The 24556-nt window shown below is 49.9% G+C and overlaps 1 protein-coding gene across 3 annotated transcripts in view; it reads right to left on the bottom strand.

The window, feature by feature from the left end:
* The window catches only part of LOC137545532 (fatty acid-binding protein 1, liver-like), a 226034-nt gene that overhangs the window by 58934 nt on the left and 142544 nt on the right, over window positions 1-24556 (bottom strand). The window lies entirely within an intron of this gene.

Below are 24556 nucleotides of genomic sequence, written 5' to 3'. Positions count from 1 at the left end.
CCCCCCTCCAGGCCTCTCTCTGCACACTGCCTGTGTATTATTTAGATTAGGACAGCTTCTCTCTTCTCTCTTATCTTTTACAAGCTGGATAAATCCTCCTCTGAGCTGGCTGGGCTTTCACATACTGAGGAATTACATACAGGCAAAGCTGTCTGCACTCTGCAGGAAGAAACAACCTGACACTTCAGTGGAACATAGCTGCAAGGGGAAAGAAACACACAAATGATCTCTTGAGATTCAAAAGGAAGGGTGTATACAACCTGCTTGTGTATGAATGTATTTTCTATGTGTGGACATACTGTACATCAACCTACTTCCTGTTTTGGTGGCCATTTTGTTTGTTTATAAACAAACTTTTTAAAACTGTTTTTAACCACTTTTAATGCAGCAAGGAGCGGCGAAATTGCGACAGAGGGTAATAGGAGATGTTCCCTAACGCACTGGTATGTTTACTTTTGTGCGATTTTAACAATACAGATTCTCTTTAAGACAAGTATTATTATGAAAATTACAGAAAGTGATCAATTTGTAAATGAACAACTTTGCAATTGCAAGTAACAAAAAGATGTTATAAAACTTTCATTTCTAGTAGGATGAGTGGCAACAATATCAAGCAAGAAGATAAATATTAGATAAGATAAGGAACTGTCAATAGGGAATTACTCTGTTGCATGAAAGGGAGTTCAGAAAAGGATTTAAGCTCCGTTAACATGTAAAATGGAAAAACTCTAGCGCTAAGTGCTAGAGTTTTGCTCAGATGATTTTGCCGCGATTAGCGTGGAAAAAATCACTGGATACTTCCGTGATTTAAGATTGATTGCGGTCAGCGCTTTATAAGCACTGTACTGAGATCGCTTCTCAATCACTCTAAAAATGCTGCAGGTAACACATTTGCGATTGGCGCCAATCACAAAACGCCTCCGATCGGCGCCAATCGCGGCTGTGAGAACACCGCCATAGGGTAACATAGCACTAGTGCTTTAAAAAGCGCTAGCACTTTAGCAATTAGCGGGAATCGCCCGCTAATCGCTTAACCCTCCTGGCGGTCTATTAAAAACCGCCAGGGGGCAGCGCAGCCGTTTTTTTGATTTTTTTTTTTTTAAATCATGTAGCGAGCCTAGGGCTCGCTACATGATAGCCGCTGCTTAGAGTTGGGCCGAACGGTTCGCCTGCGAACGGTTCCATGCGAACTTCCGTGGTTCGCGGTCGCGTCCCGCAGGCGAACCTTTGCGGAAGTTCGGTTCGCCCCATAATGCACATGGAGGGTCAACTTTGACCGCCTCTACATCACAGTCAGCAGGCCCAGTGTAGCCAATTAGGCTACACTAGCCCCTGGAGCCCCACCCCCCTTATATAAGGCAGGCAGCGGCGGCCATTACGGTCACTCGTGTGCCTGCATTAGTGAGAGTAGGGCGAGCTGCTGCAGACTGTCTCTCATAGGGAAAGATTAGTTAGGCTTAGCTTGTTCCTGGCTGCATACCTGTTCTGTGAACCCAACACTGCATACCTGTTCTGTGAACCCACCACTGCATACCTGTACTGTGAACCCACCACTGCATACCTGTTCTGTGAACCCAACACTGCATACCTGTTCTGTGAACCCACCACTGCATACCTGTACTGTGAACCCACCACTGCATACGTGTACTGTGAACCCACCACTGCATACCTGTTCTGTGAACCCAACACTGCATACCTGTTCTGTGAACCCACCACTGCATACCTGTTCAGTGAACCTGCCACTGCATACCTGTTCTGTGAACCCACCACTGCATACCTGTTCTGTGAACCCACCACTGCATACCTGTTCTGTGAACCCACCACTGCATACCTGTTCTGTGAACCCACCACTGCATACCTGTTGTGTTCAGTGAACCTGCCACTGCATTCCTGTTCTATTCAGTGGACCCGCCACTGTATACCTGTTTAGTGAACCCGCCACTGCATACCTGTTGTGTTCAGTGAACCTGCCACTGCATACCTGTTCTGTGAACCCGCCACTGCATACCTGTTCTGTTCAGTGGACCCGCCACTGTATACCTGTTCTGTGAACACGCCACTGCATACCTGTTCTGTTCAGTGAACCTGCCACTGCATACCTGTTCTGTGAACCCGCCACTGTATACCTGTACTGTTCAGTGAACCCGCCACTGCATACCTGTTCTGTTCAGTGGACCCGCTACTGTATACCTGTTCTGTTCAGTGAACCCGCCACTGTATACCTGTACTGTTCAGTGAACCCGCCACTGCATACCTGTTCTGTTCAGTGGAGCCGCTACTGTATACCGGTTCTGTTCAGTGAACCCGCCACTGCATACCTGTTGTGTTCAGTGAACCCGCCACTGCATACCTGTTGTGTTCAGTGAACCTGCCACTGCATACCTGTTCTGTGAACCCGCCACTGTATACCTGTACTGTTCAGTGAACCGGCCACTGCATACCTGTTGTGTTTAGTGAACCTGCCACTGTATACTTGTTCTGTGAACCCGCCACTGTATACCTGTACTGTTCAGTGAACCCGCCACTGCATACCTGTTGTGTTCAGTGAACCTGCCACTGTATACCTGTTCTGTTCAGTGAACCCGCCTCTGTATACCTGTTCAGTGAACCCGCCACTGCATACCTGTTCTGTTCAGTGAACCTGCCACTGCATACCTGTTCTGTGAACCCGCCACTGTATACCTGTACTGTTCAGTGAACCCGCCACTGCATACCTGTTGTGTTCAGTGAACCTGCCACTGCATACCTGTTCTGTGAACCCGCCACTGCATACCTGTTCTGTTCAGTGGACCCGCCACTGTATACCTGTTCTGTTCAGTGAACACGCCACTGTATACCTGTTCAGTGAACCCGCCACTGCATACCTGTTCTGTTCAGTGAACCTGCCACTGCATACCTGTTCTGTGAACCCGCCACTGTATACCTGTACTGTTCAGTGAACCCGCCACTGCATACCTGTTCTGTTCAGTGGAGCCGCCACTGCATACCTGTTCTGTTCAGTGGAGCCGCTACTGTATACCGGTTCTGTTCAGTGAACCCGCCACTGCATACCTGTTGTGTTCAGTAAACCCGCCACTGCATACCTGTTGTGTTCAGTGAACCTGCCACTGCATACCTGTTCTGTGAACCCGCCACTGTATACCTGTACTGTTCAGTGAACCGGCCACTGCATACCTGTTGTGTTCAGTGAACCTGCCACTGTATACTTGTTCTGTGAACCCGCCACTGTATACCTGTACTGTTCAGTGAACCCGCCACTGCATACCTGTTGTGTTCAGTGAACCTGCCACTGTATACCTGTTCTGTTCAGTGAACCCGCCACTGTATACCTGTTCAGTGAACCCGCCACTGCATACCTGTTCTGTTCAGTGAACCTGCCACTGCATACCTGTTCTGTGAACCCGCCACTGTATACCTGTACTGTTCAGTGAACCCGACACTGCATACCTGTTGTGTTCAGTGAACCTGCCACTGCATACCTGTTCTGTGAACCCGCCACTGCATACCTGTTCTGTTCAGTGGACCCGCCACTGTATACCTGTTCTGTTCAGTGAACACGCCACTGTATACCTGTTCAGTGAACACGCCACTGCATACCTGTTCTGTTCAGTGAACCTGCCACTGCATACCTGTTCTGTGAACCCGCCACTGTATACCTGTACTGTTCAGTGAACCCGCCACTGCATACCTGTTCTGTTCAGTGGACCCGCTACTGTATACCTGTTCTGTTCAGTGAACCCGCCACTGTATACCTGTACTGTTCAGTGAACCCGCCACTGCATACCTGTTCTGTTCAGTGGAGCCGCTACTGTATACCGGTTCTGTTCAGTGAACCCGCCACTGCATACCTGTTGTGTTCAGTGAACCCGCCACTGTATACCTGTACTGTTCAGTGAACCTGCCAGTCCAGCACGGCTGTCACTACACAATCAGCTGTTTGCGGTGCGTTACACGGTGAGTTTGGTTTGTCAGTGTGAAGCAGTACCTTAATTACACTACCTGATTGATGTATACACATGCAAGATGTTTTAAAGCACTTTAGGCCTGTCATTTAGCATTCAATGTGATTTCTGCCCTTAAAACGCTGCTTTGCGTCAAATCCAGATTTTTCCCGGGGACTTTTGGCGTGTATCCCACTCCGCCATGCCCCCCTCCAGGTGTTAGACCCCTTGAAACATCTTTTCCATCACTTTTGTGGCCAGCATAATTTTTTTTTTCAAAGTTCGCATCCCCATTGAAGTCTATTGCGGTTCGCGAACTTTAACGCGAACCGAACCTTCCGCGGAAGTTCGCGAACCCGGTTCGCAAACCTAAAATCGGAGGATCGGCCCAACTCTACCGCTGCTCAGCGGCATCCCCCCAGCCCCGCCGATCGCCTCCGGCGATAGGCGATCAGGAAATCCTGTTCAAAGAACGGGATTTCCTGGAGGGCTTCCCCCGTCGCCATGGCGATGGGGCGGGATGACGTCACCGACGTCATGGACGTCGTGACGTGTAAGGGAGTCCCGATCCACCCCTTGCCGCTGCCTGGCGCTAATAGGCCAGGCAGAGCAGGGGTCGGGGGGGGGGGCTGTGTTGCGACGCGGATAGTGGCGATCGAGCGCGGGGCGGCGGCGATCGAAGTGCTGACGCATCTAGCAAAGTGCTAGCTGCGTTCAGCAAAAAAAAAAATTACTCAAATCGGCCCAGCAGGGCCTGAGAAAACCTCATGCGCGGCTTACCCCGAACTACGTTCGGGGTTACCGCCAGGAAGGTTAAGCATAGCTCCCAACTGTCCCGCTTTTGGAGGGACAGTCCCTCTTTGGGAGCCCTGTCCCTCTGTCCCTCTTTCTCCACATTTGTCCCTCTTTCAGGACTTTTTCCATCTTTCTATGTAAATACATATATTTATCTGCTAAAAAATGTGTTTGACTCTAAAGTTTATTCCCATCCTTTAAATTGATATATTACTAATTTTAAAATGTTAATATGAAGGAAAATGAGCCAGGATAGAAAGGACCAGTGTGGTTTGAATTATAAAACAACATATTTTTCTTATGAAATCTTTATGCTATGCGTGACTAGTGGTGTGATGGGGGCATAATCAGGGGTGTGGCGGGGCGGGGCTTAAATGTCCCTCTTTCTCATCTCAAAAACTTGGGAGGTATGCGAATGGGCCCAGAGAGTTAGGGGGTACAAAACATGCAGGGGGTGTAGGAGTGCAGGGGCGGAGCTACAAATTAAGTCCTTTGCCCAACAGTAGACATGATGATTCTTGCGAATGAATGAATGCTTTAACGAAACTCTGTAACTACAAAAACCTCCCCTGGGGGGTACTCACCTCGGTAGGGGGAAGCCTCCGGATCCGATCGAGGGTTCCCCTGTCCTCCTATGTCCCACAGCGGCCTCCCTGTGCCCCTCCGAACAGCAGGCATGTTAATATTTACCTCCCCGGCTCCAGTGCAAGTGCAGTATCCGCTCTCCGCTCAGAGAAATACCCGATCGCTGTTGGCCCGCTCTACTGCGCAGGCGCAAGTCTCCTGCACTAGTAGAGCGGACCCGACAGAGATGGGGTATTTCCGCCTATCTCCGTACGGTTTGCCGCAACAGCGCCCCCGCTGGAGCCAAGAAAGGTAAATAAATCAGCGCTTGTCAGGCTTGTTGAGGGAGGATTCCGGGACACTTCGGGGGGGAACCAGCGCTGGACTGCCTGCAGCTACAGTGGAGGGGGAAGCCTCATTGGGACCCTGAGGCTTCCCCCTACCGAGGTGATTACCCCCTGGGGACCTTTTTTTGTTACAGAGTCTCTTTAAGAGGTATGTTCTGTAGTAAGGGCAGAATTATACACAAACAAGGCAATACATAAACCTTACTTCTGTCTGGATGTGCTACTCCTATGTACTTTGTTTCTGCCTCTTTATCAATTGGCTGTGTGAGTTTACTGAGCAGTGAGGTTATTATTGAGTGACTTTGATCTCTGAGCTGTGTGGGCAGTTTAAATCTATATTAAGTCTTATCACCTTCACCTTTCATGTGTCTGATTAGCAGCAGTGAGATCTGTAAACATCAATGACATAGAGGCTTCTTTTATCAAACTCCAATTCATCATATCGAAGTGCAAGGGTGACTTGATTAACAAAGACTTATTTTGCCAAGGAGGACACTATGTAATGCTGGATACACACCATGCTTTTCCGCGTCGAATGCGTCCGTCGATACGTGTCGATTCGATTATTTCTGAGCATTTCCGATCGCATTTCGATGATTTTTAGGTTGATTGCTATGTAAAGTATGGCAAATCGACCTAACGATCCATCGAAGCTTAAATCGGACATGTCGGAAATAATTGAATCGATGCGCATCGATGGACGCATCGAACGCGGAAACGCATGGTGTGCATCCAGCATAAGAGTGATTAAGATGTGGAATGCATTGCCACAGGAAGTCGTTATGGCAAACTCTATACCTGCATTTAAAGGGGGCTTAGATGCTTTCCTTGCGTTGAAAGACATCCATGGCTACAATTACTAGGTAATGCCTAATGATGTTGATCCAGGGATTTTATCTGATTGCCATCTGGAGTCGGGAAGGAATTTTTCCCTTTTGGGGCTAATTGGACCATGGACCATCGCCTTCCTCTGGATCAACAGGGATATGTGAGGGAGCAGGCTGGTGTTGTACTTTGTTCTCTGGTTGAACTCGATGGACGTATGTCTTTTTTTAACCAAAATAACTATGTAACTATGTAACTATAAAGTGTACTTTTGTAAAAAGAGGTAAAGTGGGCCAGTCAGCCCAAAAATCTAGTATACAGGAAGCTCATCCCTAGTAGATTGCACATTTGCCCAGCCACAGCTACTGGTGCTATGTTGGCAACTTATACCACCTTATATACACATGCAGTCTGCAGGTGACAGGTGCACTTGTACACTGGATGTGTGTGTCCCTGACATCAGAAGTAGGTGGGGGAAATAATAATTTAACAAACATTTGAAAACTTGGAGAGCTAACTGACTCTCAGTATAAAACATACATGTCAAACTCTAGCACGCGGGCCAAATGTGGCCTTTAGAACCATTAAATTTGGGCCTCAAATGGTTTACACACTATGCATTATGTTTGGCCCACTCTAGACCACCAGGGAAGCTATATTGGAGGTGAAGCCCTAGAACACCAGGTAAGCCATATGCAGGAGTGAGGGGTAAAGCACTAAACACCAGAGAACTGATCAGAGGAGGGTGGGGGCCTCTAGCCACCAGGGCACTGTTTAGAGGAGGGAGGACCACTAGAAACCAGGGAACTGTATAAGGATTAGAGGGGGCCATTAGACACCTGGGAACTTTATAAGGGATGATGGTGTCTAGTAGACATTGAGGTTGACCCGGGACTAGGTCCCAGTGTACAATTTGGGCCCACTTTGTATTTGAGTCTGACACCCCTGGTATAAAACAAACTGCAAGAGCTGAATGTGCTGCTGCGCAAGGTGCTTTCCACAGTGCCATACAATGTGTCAGGACAGCACAGATGGGACTGCGAAGATAGACAGAGTTTGAAATGAACAGGTAGGAGAATAGAAGTCTGGCACTACTGAGCTTTCTTTATTTACAGCATGGTACACTACAGTACTTAAAGGCAGAGGCGTATCTAGAGGGGTGCAGACATGGCTCATGCCATGGGCGCCACAGAACCATGGGCGCCATGTCTTCCCCTTCGCTGCGCCCCGTGCCTTCCTGTCACTCAGAACTCAGATCAATTCTGTTATTTGGAGAACATGGCTACTTAATCTATGTATGTAGGGCTCACTTGGCTTAGTGTAAAGAGGACATAGAGGAAATAAGAGATATTTCCAAAAAGGTAACTTCAGCAATATCCCGAGCCAAAAAAACACAGGCAACCATAACACATGTACACAAGAGACGATGCAGTTTTTAGAGGGAAAAGTGGCTCCGACCAGGGGTGGGGGCGCAATTTCAGTGTGAGCCATAGGCTCTATATTACCCAGATACGCCCCTGCTTAAAGGATACATGAAGCCAAATGTATAAGTCCATCTTTACTTACCTGGGGCTTCTTCCAGCCCCAAGAACTTTATGTGTCCCTTGCTGCAGTTCTGCAGTCACCAAGTCCCCTGCTGCGGCCCCTACCCTCTTGCCCCTCCTCCCCCCCGGCGACCGCTGACCCGAGGATGGAGGGAACAACAGGAGACTTGAAGACTGGGGAACTGTGGAAAGGGACACAGAGAGTTCTTGGGGCTGGAAGAAGCCCCAGGTAAGTAAAGATGGACTTATAAATGTGGCCTCATGTATCGTTTAAATATTTAAACATAGTAAGTCATGTGGCAGGGTCCCCCCCCCCCCCCCGCGTACGTTAAAAAAGGGCGCCGGGAAAAAGGGCGCAGGGTTTTAAACGATAAGCATGAATAACGTTTAAAAATAAATTGTGCTATATTTCAATTAAAAATAATGTTTTATAAAGTTATAAATCATGAAATAATGTGTATGAAATCGGCAATTGTAAAAACGTTAATCTTCCCTGTTTAAAAAGTGAAATTTATAATAACGTTTTATAAAACATTAATAAGAATGTTACTAAAGCTATACCTAACCCTACTCTCACACAGAACCCTCCCTGTACCTATCCCTAACCCCTAGACCCCCCTGGTGGTGCCTAACCCTAAGACCCCCCTGGTGGTACCTAAACCTAAGACCCCCCTGGCGGTGCCTAAACCTAAGACCCCCCTGGTGGTACCTAAACCTAAGACCCAGGGGCGTAGCAATAGGGGTTGCAGCGGTAGCGACCGCATCGGGGCCCTTGGGCCAGAGGGGCCCCAAAGGGCCCTCCCTCAACTACAGTATTCGCTCTTTATTGGTCCGGTGTTCATAATAATAACTTCTATAGATGCTTTGAATACTGGTAATGATAAACAAACTGTTCCCCATCCCCTTCTTGCACCTCTGACACTGTAGTTGCCATTGGCAGGTTTTGGTGCGCCGTATCCATTGTTATGTATAGAGTGCTTGGGGGCCCCATTGTAAAACTTGCATCGGGGCCCACAGCTCCTTAGTTACACCACTGCTAAGTCCCCCCTGGTGGTGCCTAAACCTAAGACCCCCCTGGTGGTGCCTAAACCTAAGACCCCCCTAGTGGTGCCTAAACCTAAGACCCCCCTGGTGGTGCCTAAACCTAAGACCCTCCTGGTGATGCCTAAACTTAAGACCCCCCTGTGATAAGCATTAATAACGTTGTAAAAAAATATTGTGCGGTTTTTCGTTTAAAAAAAATGTTTAATAAAAAAAAAAATTTGTACGGTTTTTCGTTTAAAAATAATGTTTAAAAAATTATAAATCATTAAATAATGTGTAATCATGAGAAGCAGTTATAAAACATTAAAAGTCTCCGGGCGCCGCTTTAAAAACGTTATTTTTCTCCGGCGCCCTTTTTCCCCATTAAACGATATTTATTATGGGAGTGAATGGCGGCGCCCTTTTTGTCCACCTGCCTCATGCGCCCAAATTTCCTGCTCCCCCCACCTTGTGTATCCTACTTGATCAGGGATCCTCATTATTATGCACCAATTCTATACACTGGATTGAACGACTTGATCTCTAAGACCCTCACCCCAGTGACTGCACCTACATTGAATCACACTCGTGCTTTCTTCTGGTGCAGTGTAATCTTGTATCCTTGTTTTGATCTTGTATTCTCCGTTACTCATATATTTGATGTATGAAAAGGAACTAAGAAACCTCTTCTTGAGGGTGAAAGAGGAGAGTGCTAAAGTCTCAACAGTAGAAAAAAACAGCAGCACCACCACCACCACCACCACAGATTGTGAATGGTTTCAGGCTGAAATCGGTTCACAATCTGTTTGCAGTAAAGGTGGCCATACGATCCCTCTCTGATCAGATTCGATCAGAGAGGGATCTATCTGTTAGAAGATCCAACCAGTCAATTTAAGAAATTAACCTTTTCTGTTCATTGGAGGAGCAATGCTGAAGCTGAAGGGGGGCGGCAGAGAATGAGATGTCTAGATAGTATCATGGAAGCAACAAACATGAGCATGGACAGGGTTTGAGAGGCAGTAGAAGATAATATATTCCAAAAGAAGGCTTTGTTTCAGTGCGCTGTCAGTTACAGTAAACTTGACTATAAAGCTGGCCATACACTGGCCCGATTTACCGCCGTTTCAACAGCAGATTCGATCACTGGGATCGAATCTGCTGCCAATCGTTCGCGCTACACGCCAAATTTCGATTCATTTCGTCCGATCCCGTCGATCGCGCCGTGCGGAAAATTACCGTCGATCGCCCGCGGGTAAAGAGCGCATCGCTAGCGGCGTTCGAGTGCCCGACGACCGACGCAATAGAGCCGCATACATTACCTGCTCCGCCGGCGCGACTGCCCCCGCTCGTCTCCGCTCTTCTCCACTCTGGTCTCCGGCATGCCTTCACTTATTCCTGCCCGGCAGGAAGTTTAAACAGTAGAGGGCGCTCTACTGTTTAAACTTCCTGCCGGGCAGGAAGAAGTGAAGCATGCTGGAGCCGGAGACCAGAGCGGAGAAGAGCGGAGACGAGCGGGGGCAGTCGCGCCGGCGGAGCAGGTAATGTATGCGGCGGGCGGGGGCAGCAGCAGCACCACCACCACAACAGATTGTGAACGGTTTCAGGCTGAAATCGGTTCACAATCTGTTTGCAGTAAAGGTAGCCATACGATCCCTCTCTGATCAGATTCGATCAGATAGGGATCTGTCTGTTGGTCGAATCTGATGGCAAATCGACCAGTGTATGGCCACCTTAAAGAGAACCCGAGGTGGGTTTGAAGAATATTATCTGCATACAGAGGCTGGATCTGCCTATACAGCCCAGCCTCTGTTGCTATCCCAACCCCCCCTAAGGTCCCCCTGCACTCTGCAATCCCTCATAAATCACAGCCACGCTGCTGACAAACGGCTTGTCAGAGCTGGCTGTGTTTATCTCTATAGTGTCAGTCTGCTGCTCTCCCCGCCTCCTGCAGAACTCCAGTCCCCGCCTGAATCCCTTCCCTCCCTGCTGATTGGAGGGAAGGGACGGGGGCAGAGACCAGAGCTATGCAGGAGGCGGGGGAGCAGCTGAGACTGACACTACAGATGTAAACACAGCCTCACAACATGGCTGTGATTTATGAGGGATTGCAGAGTGCAGGGGGACCTTAGTGGGGTTTGGGATAGCAACAGAGGCTGGGCTGTATAGGCAGATCCAGCCTCTGTATGCAGATAACATTCTTTAAACACACCTCGGGTTCTCTTTAAGTGAATAAGGCCTAAGTGACTGTTGTTCAATCTGCCCAAAATGATCTGTTTGACAGATGAATATCTAATATCCAGTGATAATTTTACTTACACTAAAACATATTTAGAGTTATGTGAATATAACCAGCTTAATCTGCATCATCTTATCAGTGTATGTTAATGTTTAATCAGCTTCCATTTATAGCATTCAGTTATATACCTGGACAAGTGTGCTCATTCCTTGAATGGTGAAGTCACTTTACTAGAGACTGTGTGGCCCATATGCAATTAACTTTTCACCTACAGTTATCACCTAGGAGATAATTTTCATCTTCTGATTAAAATCATTTTTCAGCAGTGTGCAATTGAAAAATTAACAAAAACTAGGTGAAAAAGTATTGACTAAATTATTATCTGTATTTAATTACTTGCTGGTGGTTTAAAAGGCATTTTATTGACAAGTTTAAAAATATCACCTAGGAGAAAAAGTGAATTGCATGTGGGCCTGTGAATGCAAAATATGGCATTATGAGAACACCTCCTGAACCATATCACCTGAACATGCCACCAGCCACTGTGTGACCAGCAAATCAGTAAATGGCTACAAGTAGTCCAGCTGTTCTCTAGTGCACTGCCACTACTTCTAACACTAACCTCATTGCTGCTACAGCTAGCACTAACCACACTGCCACTACTTCTAACACTAACCTCACTGCCACTACTTCTAACACTAACCTCATTGCTGCTACAGCTAGCACTAACCACACTGCCACTACTTCTAACACTAACCTCACTGCCACTACTTCTAACACTAACCTCATTGCTGCTACAGCTAGCACTAACCTCATTGCTGCTACACCTAGCACTAACCTCACTGCCACTACTTCTAACACTAACCTCACTGCCACTACTTCTAACACTAACCTCATTGCTGCTACAGCTAGCACTAACCACACTGCCACTACTTCTAACACTAACCTCACTGCCACTACTTCTAACACTAACCTCATTGCTGCTACAGCTAGCACTAACCTCATTGCTGCTACACCTAGCACTAACCACACTGCCACTACTTCTAACACTAACCTCACTGCCACTACTTCTAACACTAACCTCATTGCTGCTACAGCTAGCACTAACCACACTGCCACTACTTCTAACACTAACCTCACTGCCACTACTTCTAACACTAACCTCATTGCTGCTACAGCTAGCACTAACCACACTCCCACTACTTCTAACACTAACCTCACTGCCACTACTTCTAACACTAACCTCATTGCTGCTACAGCTAGCACTAACCACACTGCCACTACTTCTAACACTAACCTCATTGCTGCTACAGCTAGCACTAACCACACTGCCACTACTTCTAATACTAACCTCACTGCCACTACTTCTAACACTAACCTCATTGCTGCTACAGCTAGCACTAACCTCATTGCTGCTACACCTAGCACTAACCACACTGCCACTACTTCTAACACTAACCTCACTGCTGCTACACCTAACACTAACCTCACTGCCACTACTAACACTAACCTCTGTGCCCCTACATCTAACACTAACCTCACTGCCACTACACCTAACACTCTGCTACACCTAACACTTCACTGCCACTACTTCTAACACTAACCTCCCTGCCACTGCTTATTACACTAACCTTTCTGCCGTTACAACTAACACTAACCTCACTGCCACTACACCTATACTAATCTTACTTGCCAATATATGATGTCCGCTTGCTGATCATCATATCGTAGCTCTGCTGCTTCCTAATTCTAATACTGGTGCACTTCCACCTCCTGAATGTATTGCCGAATGTGCCAAATCTAAGCACACTGGCACACTATAATAAACATTGCAGGCTATGGTACTGCCAAGGATGTTTTTTGCCACCTGCGTCCAAAGTAAGCGCTTTGTTCATTTGTCTACTCATAGTGCATTTTAACCACTCCTCTGTTTTCGAAATGGTGCTGCCCTTGTTTGATGACCATGACTTTTGTGTTGTAAATCATGCTTTTCCTCAAGACATGATCTGACTGACCTACATCTCGGATCTCATCCACATACCCACCCCACCCACCCCATTCTCCTGTAACCTGTGCTTGTCCGCACCTCGCACTTATTACTCCCACGTGCAACTGCAAGACTTCACTAGGGTTGCCCCCTCTCTCTGGAACCCGCTCCCAACAACCGTCAGACTCCCACCAACCATCAGACCATGGCCGTTTCTTGGGCCGTGTGGCCTGTGCGGGCGCCCTGAGTGCTAAAGAAGGGGGGCGCTGTAATGGAGGGGGAAGTCAGCCGCGGGAAGGGCAGCCCGACCTCTCCCTCCCTTCCTCTCTGGGCGCCCTCCTGCTCCCCCCTCCGATGCAGAGCGCAGCAGCCATCAGGGAAGCACTAATAGTAACAACTCACCTCCCAGGTTCCAATCGCTGGTCTCCTCCTCTGCACACACGCTGATACACACGCTGCTTCCGACTAAACAGGAAGCAGTGTGTGTATGGGCGTGTGTGCAGAGAGAAGACCAGCGGCTAGTGACCAGCGATTGGAACCAGAGAGGTGAGTTGTTACTATTAGCGCTTCCCTGCTGGCTGCTGCGCTCTGCATCGGAGGGGAGAGCACGGAGGGCGCCCGGAGAGGAAGGGAGGGAGAGGTCGGGTTGCCCTCCCCGCGGCTGACTTCCCCCTCTATTATTGGTGGGGGGGGGGGGTCACCTACCTACCTACCTACCTACCTACCTACCCTGGGGGCAGCTACCTATCTAACCTATACTGGGGGACACCTACCTAATTAACCTATACTGGGGGGCAGCTACCTATCTAACCTATACTGGGGGGCAGCTACCTAATCTAACCTATACTGGGGGGCAGCTACCTAATCTAACCTATACTGGGGGGCAGCTACCTATCTAACCTATACTGGGGGCAGCTACCTAATCTAACCTATACTGGGGGGCAGCTACCTAATCTAATTTATACTGGGGGGTAGCTACCTAATCTAACCTATACTGGGGGGCAGCTACCTATCTAACCTGTACTGGGGGCACCTACCTAATCTTACCTATACTCGGGGGCACCTACCTAATCTAACTTATACTGGGGGGAGCTACCTATCTAACCTATACTGGGGGGCAGCTACCTAATCTAACCTATACTGGGGGGCAGCTACCTATCTAACCTATACTGGGGGGCACCTACCTAATCTAACCTATACTGGGGGGCAGCTACCTATCTAACCTACACTGGGGGGCAGCTAAGTAATCTAACCTATACTGGGGGGGGGGGGGGCAGCTACCTAATCTAACCTATACTGGGGGGCAGTTACCAATCCAAACTATAATGGGGGCAGCTACCTATCTAACCTATACTGGGGGGCAGCTACCTATCTAACCTATACTGGAGGCATATACCTATCTAATCTATACTGGGAGCACCTAGTTATCTAACCTATATTGGGAGCACCTACCTACCTACCTAGCCTATACTGGTGGCAACTATACTGGCTACCTATATTGGAGGCACCTAACTGACCTATGCTGGGGGCAACTATTCTGGCTCCCTATTAGAGGCACCCACCTAGCTAACCTGTGCTGGGGGCACCTACCTATCTAACCTGTACTGGGGGCACCTACCTATCTAACCTCTACTGGGGGCACCTGCCTATCTAACCTATACTGGGGGCAACTATACTGGCTACCTATACTGGAGGCACCTACCTGGCTAACCTATACTGGGGGCAACTATACTGGGGCACCTATGCCTGACTACCTATACTGGGGTACCTATGCCTGGCTACCTATACTGGGGGACCTATAGCTGGCTACCTATACTGAGTGCAACTAGACCTGGCTAACCTAAACTGCAGGCACGTATACCTGGCTAAACTGGGGGCACGTATACCTGGCTTTACGGGGGGGGGGGGGGGGGGGGGGGGCGCAATTTTTACACCCTCGCCCTGAGTACATTTTAGCCTAGAAACTGCCCTGCATCAGACAGCCATACTGTAGTTGTTATAATGGCTACTTGCTAACATCCCTAATAATACATTCATTAGTTCCCTGGATGTGCTTCCCTGACATCATAGGTGGGAGTTGCCAAGATAATGTAACTCGTTCGTATAAATTCCAACATAAAGCATATTTTCAGTGAGTTGTAAGTTACATTCTTTCTTTTTTTTTTTTTTTTTAGAGATTTACCAACACATTCCCCCCCCCCCCCCCCCCCCACACACACACACACTGTACTGCATTGAACTCTGCTTTTTGCCAGAATACATACACAGAGTGGCAAAAGGATTAGAGATACCCTCTAATAACGAGTTGTTTCAACTTTAGCTCTGATCACAGCTGATATTCTTTTTGGCATGGACACAACAAGATGTGTACATCAAAAAAGGGTGTCTGGAAAAAAGGGCGCAGGGTATAGCCGAAATTTCATAATATTGTCTTCAACCATATTTTATCGTTTCTTCATGTAATAAAATCTAAAAATATTATTTATAACAATGAAAACAAAAAATATATGTACAATCGTAATAACTATAGTAAAACATTGGTAATATTACCAATATTTTATTACAACTAAACCTAACCCTACTCTCACACAGAACCCTCCCTCTATCTATCCCTCAGTGGTGCTCACCGCCAGGTCGTGATCATGCTTACGCGTGGATTCACGACCATTTTGACGCATTCCGCCTCGGACACGAAAATCCGTGAATAGGTTTTCAACCATGAAAATCTACTTCGGCTTCGCGTGAATGCGAACAGAAATCCACATTCACTCTTGTGAAACCCGGCGCTGAAGTCGTGGTTTGCGGAAATGCGTCAAACTATGCGGAAGTGACACATTGCAGGCCAATCAGAGTGCCCCAGCCATGCCCTAGCAACCAATCACAGGAGGGGAGCTATGCCCTCCCCTCCTGAATATAAAGCGGCGGCCATGATGGAAAAGCTCTGTCCTTGCTAGACTGTGGTGCTGAGAGGATTATCTCCAGGCCATTGTTGTTTGAGCAAGTGCATTTATTGTGTTAAAAACAAAGCGTTTTTTTTTGCTAACACTGCTCTTATACTGTACACAGTTAGCTAGTCAGTGAGTGATTGCTGTAGTTAGTTGTAGTCAGTGTAGTGTAGTGGGAGTGTGGGAGTCTAGTGATTATTTAACTGTGTGTAGTGCAGGCAGGTTCAGTGCTGCAGTGTAGTCAGTGTAGTGGGAGTGGGGATTATCTGTGTGTAGTGCAGGCAGGCAGGCAGGTTAGTGCAGCTGCAGTGTTCACTTGTATATTCCAGTGACAGTTATACACTTGTACTATTTGCAGGCAGCCAGTCACACCGCCGGCGCCGCCACTCTCTGCCAGCGCTGTTCATTCATTCTGTCAGTGAACTTGTGCCGTGCCCAGTGCCCACTGCTCGCTCGCTGGCATATGAGCATCTCATTACACAGTGTGACATCCTTGTGTGCCCACTGCATCCTTCAGTGACCTAGTTGTATATCCAGTGCCCACTGCTGTGCCCACTGCATCCTTCAGTGACCTTGTACTGTGCCCACTGCATCCATCAGTGACCTAGTTGTATATCCAGTGCCCACTGCTGTGCCCACTGCATCCTTCAGTGACCTTGTACTGTGCCCACTGCATCCTTCAGTGACCTTGTACTGTGCCCACTGCATCCTTTAGTGACCTAGTTGTATATCCAGTGCCCACTGCTGTGCCCACTGCATCCTTCAGTGACCTTGTACTGTGCCCACTGCATCCTTCAGTGCCGTTGTACTGTGCCTGGTGCATCCTTCAGTGACCTTGTACTGTGCCCACTGCATCCTTCAGTGACCTAGTTGTATATCCAGTGCCCACTGCTGTGCCCACTGCATCCTTCAGTGACCTTGTACTGTGCCCACTGCATCCTTCAGTGACCTTGTACTGTGCCCACTGCATCCTTCAGTGACCTAGGTGTATATCCAGTGCCCACTGCTGTGCCCACTGCATCCTTCAGTGACCTTGTACTGTGCCCACTGCATCCTTCAGTGACCTAGTTGTATATCCAGTGCCCACTGCTGTGCCCACTGCATCCTTCAGTGACCTTGTACTGTGCCCACTGCATCCTTCAGTGCCGTTGTACTGTGCCTGGTGCATCCTTCAGTGACCTTGTACTGTGCCCACTGCATCCAGTGATTCATTACTAGCAACATGTCTGGCAGGGTTTCGCGGGGTGAGAGGAAAGGGAGTTCAATTGCCTCAGCCACTTCTGGGACTGCTCCACGTCCAGGGAGAGGACGCCCAGCTGTACGTGGTCGTGATGCAGCAGAAAGGGGGGCAGCAAAGGCTGGGCCGAGTCAGCGGACGCCATTGTCCAAATATTTTAAAGTTTCTGGTCCCCGTGTGGTGGTTGAGCAAATGGAACCTGACGTACTCATGGACATCATGACTTCCTCCCAGACCTCTACTGTGAGCACCACTCCAAGCAGCAGCAGCAGCAGCAGCCAATGTCCCACGCTTGTTGTGACATCCACCCCAGCACCCACTGGTCAGCAGCCCTCCCAGGATGACAGCGTTCTGTCCCTCAGTCCGGCTTCTGGGAACCTGCTGATGCAAGAAGCTCAGGACTTACTGGGGACTGATGTGGCAGAGATTGAGATCGGGCCACAATCACAAGCGTTGTTGAGTTCTGGTGATGAAGAAGAGGGGTCTGTGTCTGGGGATGTAGGGACAGAAGAGGAGGCGGTGGAGTCAGAGGAAGAGCTGGATTATGAAGATGCTGCTGATGATGACGACGTTGTGGACCCTAACTATGTGCAGCCTGCTGAGTCCGTGGAAGAATGGTCAGAGGCAGAGCAGGATGACGAGTCACCTTGGCCTAGGCAAAGATATCGCCATATGTCAGGCAGGGGCAGGGGCATCGGCAGCAGTGGGCGTGGAGGAAGTAGACAGGACACTGCTTCAGCCGGCACCACCACCATGCAACCCCCGGCAACTACTACCACACATTGTTCCGCTGCACCCTCTGCTAGTGGGGGCCGCAGTAAATTAAAGTCACCAGTGTGGGATTGCTTTGAGGAATGTACTGATGACAAAAGGTATGCGGTGTGCAGGTTATGCAGCAAAAGATTGAGCCGTGGGAAAAGTCTGAGCAAGATGGGTACCTCATCCCTCCAGGGCCACCTGAGAAGCCGCCACTGCCGCGAGTATGCGTACTTTAAGAGGAAGCAGGCACTGCTGGCAGGGGTTCCTGAGAGCAGAAGGCCCACCAGCGCAGCAGCATCATCCCTCCCTCAGGGTCGTGAATCCCCACAGCAGCAGCAGTAGTAGCACGCAAGCGCTCTTCCACCTCGGCTACTCAGGACACAGACATTGAGGCTGGCAGCCAGTGTTCGTCTCTATCCTCTGTCTCCCCTGCATCCCAGCATCGTCAGACCCTGCTGAGCGACACCTTTCAGGGTCTGACCAAGCCTCTGCCTCCAAGCCACAGGCGGATACGCAAACTAAATGGCTTGCTGGCCCGGGCCATGGCATCACAGCTGCTTCCCTACTCCCTGGTGCAGGAGGGGAGCGCCATGCGGACGCTGCTCCAATTTGGCATCCCCAAGTGGCAAGTCCCCAGTCGCCACTATTTCAGCAGGAGCGCGATCCCAGCACTCCACAAGTTTGCGGTGGAAAACGTGGCCCGTTCCCTGGACTACTCTGTGGGCAAGCGGGTCCACGTGACCATGGACTCGTGGAGTAGCAGATTTGGGACAGGTCGCTACCTGTCCTTTACGGCCCACTGGGTGACACTGATGGAAGGGAGGGAGGACAAGAGCGCATCAGCCCAGCTAGTGGTGCCACCACGCGGGATCAGGGGGGATGCAGAAGGGTCCTGTCACGAAACTCCCTCTGCACCCGGAAAGCAAGCCCGCCTCGGCAGCAGCAGCGCCAAGCCTCGGCACTGCCAAGACCTTTTAAAATTGGTGACCCTGGGGAAGGAGAGGCTTACGGCCACCAACGTCCTGGCCGCCCTCAGGAAGCAGGAGTGGAGGTGGCTGACCCCCAGAGGCCTGGAAGTGGGGTATGTGGCAGCCGATAACGGGGCCAACCTGGTGGCAGCAGTGCAGCAGGGAAACCTCCAGCACATCCCCTGCTTGGCCCACGTGCTCAATCTTGTGGTGCAGCGCTTCTTGTGCACCTACCAGGGGATGAGCGAGATGCTGCAGGATGCCCGGGCGGTGGTACGCTTTTTCCGCCTGTCAGCCTCTGCACTCTTGTCCACCTTACAGCAGCAGTATGGAAGGCCACAACACCGGATGATCATCGACATGCCAGTTCGCTGGAATTCGACTCTGGCCATGTTGGAGCGGCTGTGTCACAGCAGGTAGTGGAAGAGTTGGAGGTCCCTAACCTGAATGAGGAGGAGGAGGAGGAGCAGAGTGCAGCAGGCGTTGTACGTGGATGGCGGTTTGAGGAGGACAACGACATGGCACAGGAAGAGGACAGGCATGCGTTATGGGACAATGGCGAGGACGAGGAAGATCTTGCTGGCAGGGCCCGCTTGTTTCCCATGGCTGTGCACATGTTGCGCTGCCTTCGCAGGGACCCCCGGGTGATCCAGATGCGTTCAAGGGAGGACATCTGGATTACCTTGATGCTTGATCCCCGTCTGAAAGGGAAGCTGGGAGACTTAATGACGCCATCCACCACCGAGCAACGCACAAGGGAGTTGAAGGAGGCCCTTGTGCGCAGACTACTGGAAGCATTCCCCCAGCCTTCCACCCCCACTGTAACTGCTCTCCCAAGCCAGCAAGAGGTGCCTGCCATTGCCACTAGCAGCACAACAACAACCACCAGCAGAAGCAGCAGCAACTGGCGCCCCGGAGACCTGAAGAGCCTAAGCAAAAGCCTGTATGCAGTGCAGCAGCCCAGAACAGAGGTGCCCGCCACAGCATCCACCACCAACCAGCACAAGCAACGACTGACCACCATGGTGTCTGACTATATGGGGTCATCCCAATGACACCGACAGCCCCGTGGACCCCTTGGAGTACTGGGTCAAGAGACTGGACATCTGGAGCGAGCTTTCCCAGTACGCCCTGGAACTCCTATCCTGCCCTCCTTCCAGTGTCCTCTCAGAGAGATGCTTTAGTGCGGCCGGTGGCGTGGTCACAGAGAAGCGCTCTCGGCTCTCCCACGCCTCTGTGGACAAACTCACCTTCCTGAAAATCAACCAGGCTTGGGTGGAAGGTGAGTTCCTGGCCCCTTTTGTCGGACACAGGGGGACATGAAGTGGCTGCTGCATGTGCTGTTGTTAACTATGCCTGCCTTTATAAAGACGGTTACTACCTGCCTAGTGCCTACCTTGGTTAATTTTTTGGTGTTATGGCATACCTCCCAACTTTTTGAGATGAGAAAACGGGACACTTAAGCCACGCCCCTGCCACACCCCTGGCAACACCCCCGCCACGCCTCCAGTCACGCATACCATAAAAATTTCATAAGAAAATATGTTGTTTTATAATTCAAACCACACTGGTCCTTTCTATCCTGGTTCATTTTCCTTCATAATAACATTTTAGGGTGCAGGGGCCAGGGGCAGGGTGCCTGGGGTACAGTGCCTAGGGCCATGGGCAGGGTACACTCTTGGTGGGGAGGAGGGTGCTAGTGGGGAGGAGGGTTGTCAGTGGAGGGGGGGGGGCGAGAATGCCTGTGGGTGGGGAGGAGGGTGCCACTTTTAGGTGGGGGAGGATTGCCTGGAGGAGGAAAAAAATGATCGAGGCTCCAGCCGCGGTGAAGAGGGATGCGGGAGCCCGGCTTTATTACTTCCTTCCTCCCTCTCTGAATGCCCCCCTGATGTATGTCTGTGTCCCCCCTCCTCCCTCCCTGTAGGCAGAGTGAGCGCAGCGGAGCAGCCAGCCGAGTCCTCTTACCTCTGATCCACTCGTACTGGTATAGGACTTCCATCTGCTTCCTGTGACATCATAGTAAACAGGAAGCACATGGAGGTCCAATGCTAGACAGTACGAGTGGATCTGCGGTAAGAGGACTCGGCTGGCTGCTCCGCTGCGCTCACTCTGCTAACAAGGGGGGGACACAGACCCATCAGGGGGGCGTTCAGAGAGAGGGAGGGAGAGAGGAAGTAGTGAAGCCGGCTCCCGCATCCCTCATTACCGCGGCTGGAGCCTCGATCATTTTTTCCTCCTATATTTCTGCCCAGCTGTCGGGATTCAAGAGGGGGGGCCCGGGATAGCGGGAGGGGGAGGGCCCCCCCAAATCGTGAGAATCCCGACGAAAACGGGACGGTTGGGGGGTATGGTTATGGTACTACTACCAGTAAGTTGCCATGGTCCTCCTTCTGAGCTGCTGAACTGACTGCCCGCTTTGTCCTCCTGACTCAGTCGCTACTACACTCTGCGTTCACACTGCCCGGGTCACTGGGTGCATTTAATTTTTTGGCCAGCACTATGACGCTGTGCTGCTACTACTACCACCAGTATGTTGCCATGGTCCTTCTGTGCTGCTGCTGCTGCTGAACTGAACGCCCGCTTTGTCCGCCTCCTCCTCCTGACTCAGTCGCTACCACGGTACCACCAATGTACTCTGTCTGCGTTATCACTGCCCGGGTCACCGGGTGCATTTAATTTTTTGGCCAGCACTATGACGCTGTGCTGCTACTGCTACTACTACCACCAGTATGTTGCCATGGTCCTTCTGTGCTGCTGCTGCTGCTGAACTGAACGCCCGCTTTGTCCTCCTCCTCCTCCTGACTCAGTCGCTACCACGGTACCACCAATGCACTCTGTCTGCGTTATCACTGCCCGGGTCACCGGGTGCATTTAATTTTTTGGCCAGCACTATGACGCTGTGCTGCTACTGCTACTACTACCACCAGTATGTTGGCATGGTCCTTCTGTGCTGCTGCTGCTGAACTGACCGCCCGCATTGTCCTCCTCCTCCTGACTCAGTCGCTTCCCGCTGCTGCACTCTGCGTTCACACTGCCCGGGTCACCGGGTGCATTTAATTTTTTGGCCAGCACTATGACGCTGTGCTGCTACTACTACCACCAGTATGTTGCCATGGTCCTTCTGTGCTGCTGCTGCTGCTGCTGCTGAACTGAACGCCCGCTTTGTCCTCCTCCTCCTCCTGACTCAGTCGCTACCACGGTACCACCAATGTACTCTGTCTGCGTTATCACTGCCCGGGTCACCGGGTGCATTTAATTTTTTGGCCAGCACTATGACGCTGTGCTGCTACTGCTACTACTACCACCAGTATGTTGCCATGGTCCTTCTGTGCTGCTGCTGAACTGAACGCCCGCTTTGTCCTCCTCCTCCTCCTGACTCAGTCGCTACCACGGTACCACCAATGTACTCTGTCTGCGTTATCACTGCCTGGGTCACCGGGTGCATTTAATTTTTTGGCCAGCACTATGACACTGTGCTACTACTACTACTACCACCAGTATGTTGCCATGGTCCTTCTGTGCTGCTGCTGCTGATCTGACCGCCCGCATTGTCCTCCTCCTCCTGACTCAGTCGCTTCCACCAATGTACTCTGTCTGCGTTCACACTGCCCGGGTCACCGGGTGCATTTAATTTTTTGGCCAGCACTATGACGCTGTGCTGCTACTACTACCACCAGTATGTTGCCATGGTCCTTCTGTGCTGCTGAATTGACCGCCGGCATTGTCCTCCTCCTCCTGACTCACTCGCTTCCATCAATGTACTCTGTCTGCGTTCACACTGCGCGGGTCACCGGGTGCATTTAATTTTTTGTCCAGCACTATGACGCTGTGCTGCTACTACTACTACCAGTATGTTGCCGTGGTCCTTCTGTGCTGCTGAACTGACCGCCCGCATAGTCCTTCTCCTGACTCAGTCGCTACCACCACTGCACTCTGCGTTCACACTGCGCGTGTCCACTGACAACTCTGCTGCGATGTCATTGCTAATTGCTGCAAAAAAAAACAAAAAAAAAATTACAAAAACCTCTCTGGGGCCTTTTGGCGTCAGCCACTCATCCTCCTCCAGCGGTACCTTCGCCGCCAAGTGCCATTGGAACTCGCCTTCACCTCTTTGACTGCTTATATATATCCCTTTTTAAAACCACTTATTACCAATTAATAGCCCCATTTAAAGTGTTGATTTCACTTTAAAATCCATTTTCTCTAGAAAAATTTTTTTTTAGGAATTTTTTATGTTGAAGTTATGTTGCTCCTTATCACCTTGATAATCCATCCAATTTGGGGGATTGTAGCATGTATGGGGGCTTTGTTATTAACGTTAAAAGAAAATCCGCGTCCGGGCGGGAATCCACGCGTGATTACGCCATTTACGGCAGAAAATCCGCGTGGTTGCGTGGACGCGAACGAAAATCCGCATGCGGCGGGGCCGAATGCGGATTTTTTTTTCAACCACGCGGATTTCCGAATTCGTGGATGAGGCACATCCGAGCATCCCTGCTATCCCTAATCCCCAAACTCCCCTGATGGTGCCTAATCCCTAAGATCCTCCTGCTGGTGCCTAACCCTAAGACTCCCCCCTGGTGGTGCCTAAGCCTAAAACCTCCCTGGTGGTGGCTAACCTGGATGGTGGTGTTTCCAAGCTTTGACGTGATCTTTCGACTACATCCCACAAATGCTCAATAGGATTGAGGTCAGGGAACTGAGCTGGTCATGGAAGCTGGTTAAACTGTGATTGATATTCCTCAAATTAATTTGAGACTGATTGAGCACGGTGGCAAGGATCCACAATAGGCGTCTTTTCCTATTTTTCTGCAATACTAAAGGCATGCTTGATGGTTTCCTGCTGCTGTGCTGAAGCCCATCCTTTGCAAAATCTGTTTTGCTGTGCGTTGCAATATGCTTGTGATGCAGCTGCACTGAATTCAGCTGTAATTTGTCATGTTGTTGCCCTTCTGTTGCTGCAGACAATGGGCTTGATTCACAAAAGCGTGATAACTCAGTTATCACACCTAAAAGCTTTGCACATGCAAACTAAGGTGCTAAGAAGTTTGCACGTGCAAACTACTTAGCACCCTAGTTAGCACATGCAAAGCATGTTAGCACATGCAAAGTGGCTTTTCTTGGGCGTGCTAACACTTTGCATGCTTTAGTGAATCAAGCCCAATGCATGCTACTCGCCTATCACCTCTCTCATTCACCAGCCTTTTTCAACCAGAATAGTCCTTATCGCTTGAAGTTTTTTTTCCTCAACTGTCGCTCTCTAAACCCCAAGATATTGGCCTCAATTCACTAAGCTTATCTCCTGTCTTTAATAACGTTTCTAGAGTTATCACCATGGTGACGAGGCATGTCCTATTCAGGAAACATTTTACCTCAGGCAAACCT

This window comes from Hyperolius riggenbachi, chromosome 1 (assembly GCF_040937935.1).
Source record: "Hyperolius riggenbachi isolate aHypRig1 chromosome 1, aHypRig1.pri, whole genome shotgun sequence".
NCBI lineage: Eukaryota > Metazoa > Chordata > Amphibia > Anura > Hyperoliidae > Hyperolius > Hyperolius riggenbachi.
The sequence above is the reverse complement of the archived record's forward strand: the minus strand, read 5'-3'. Positions and strand labels throughout refer to the sequence as shown.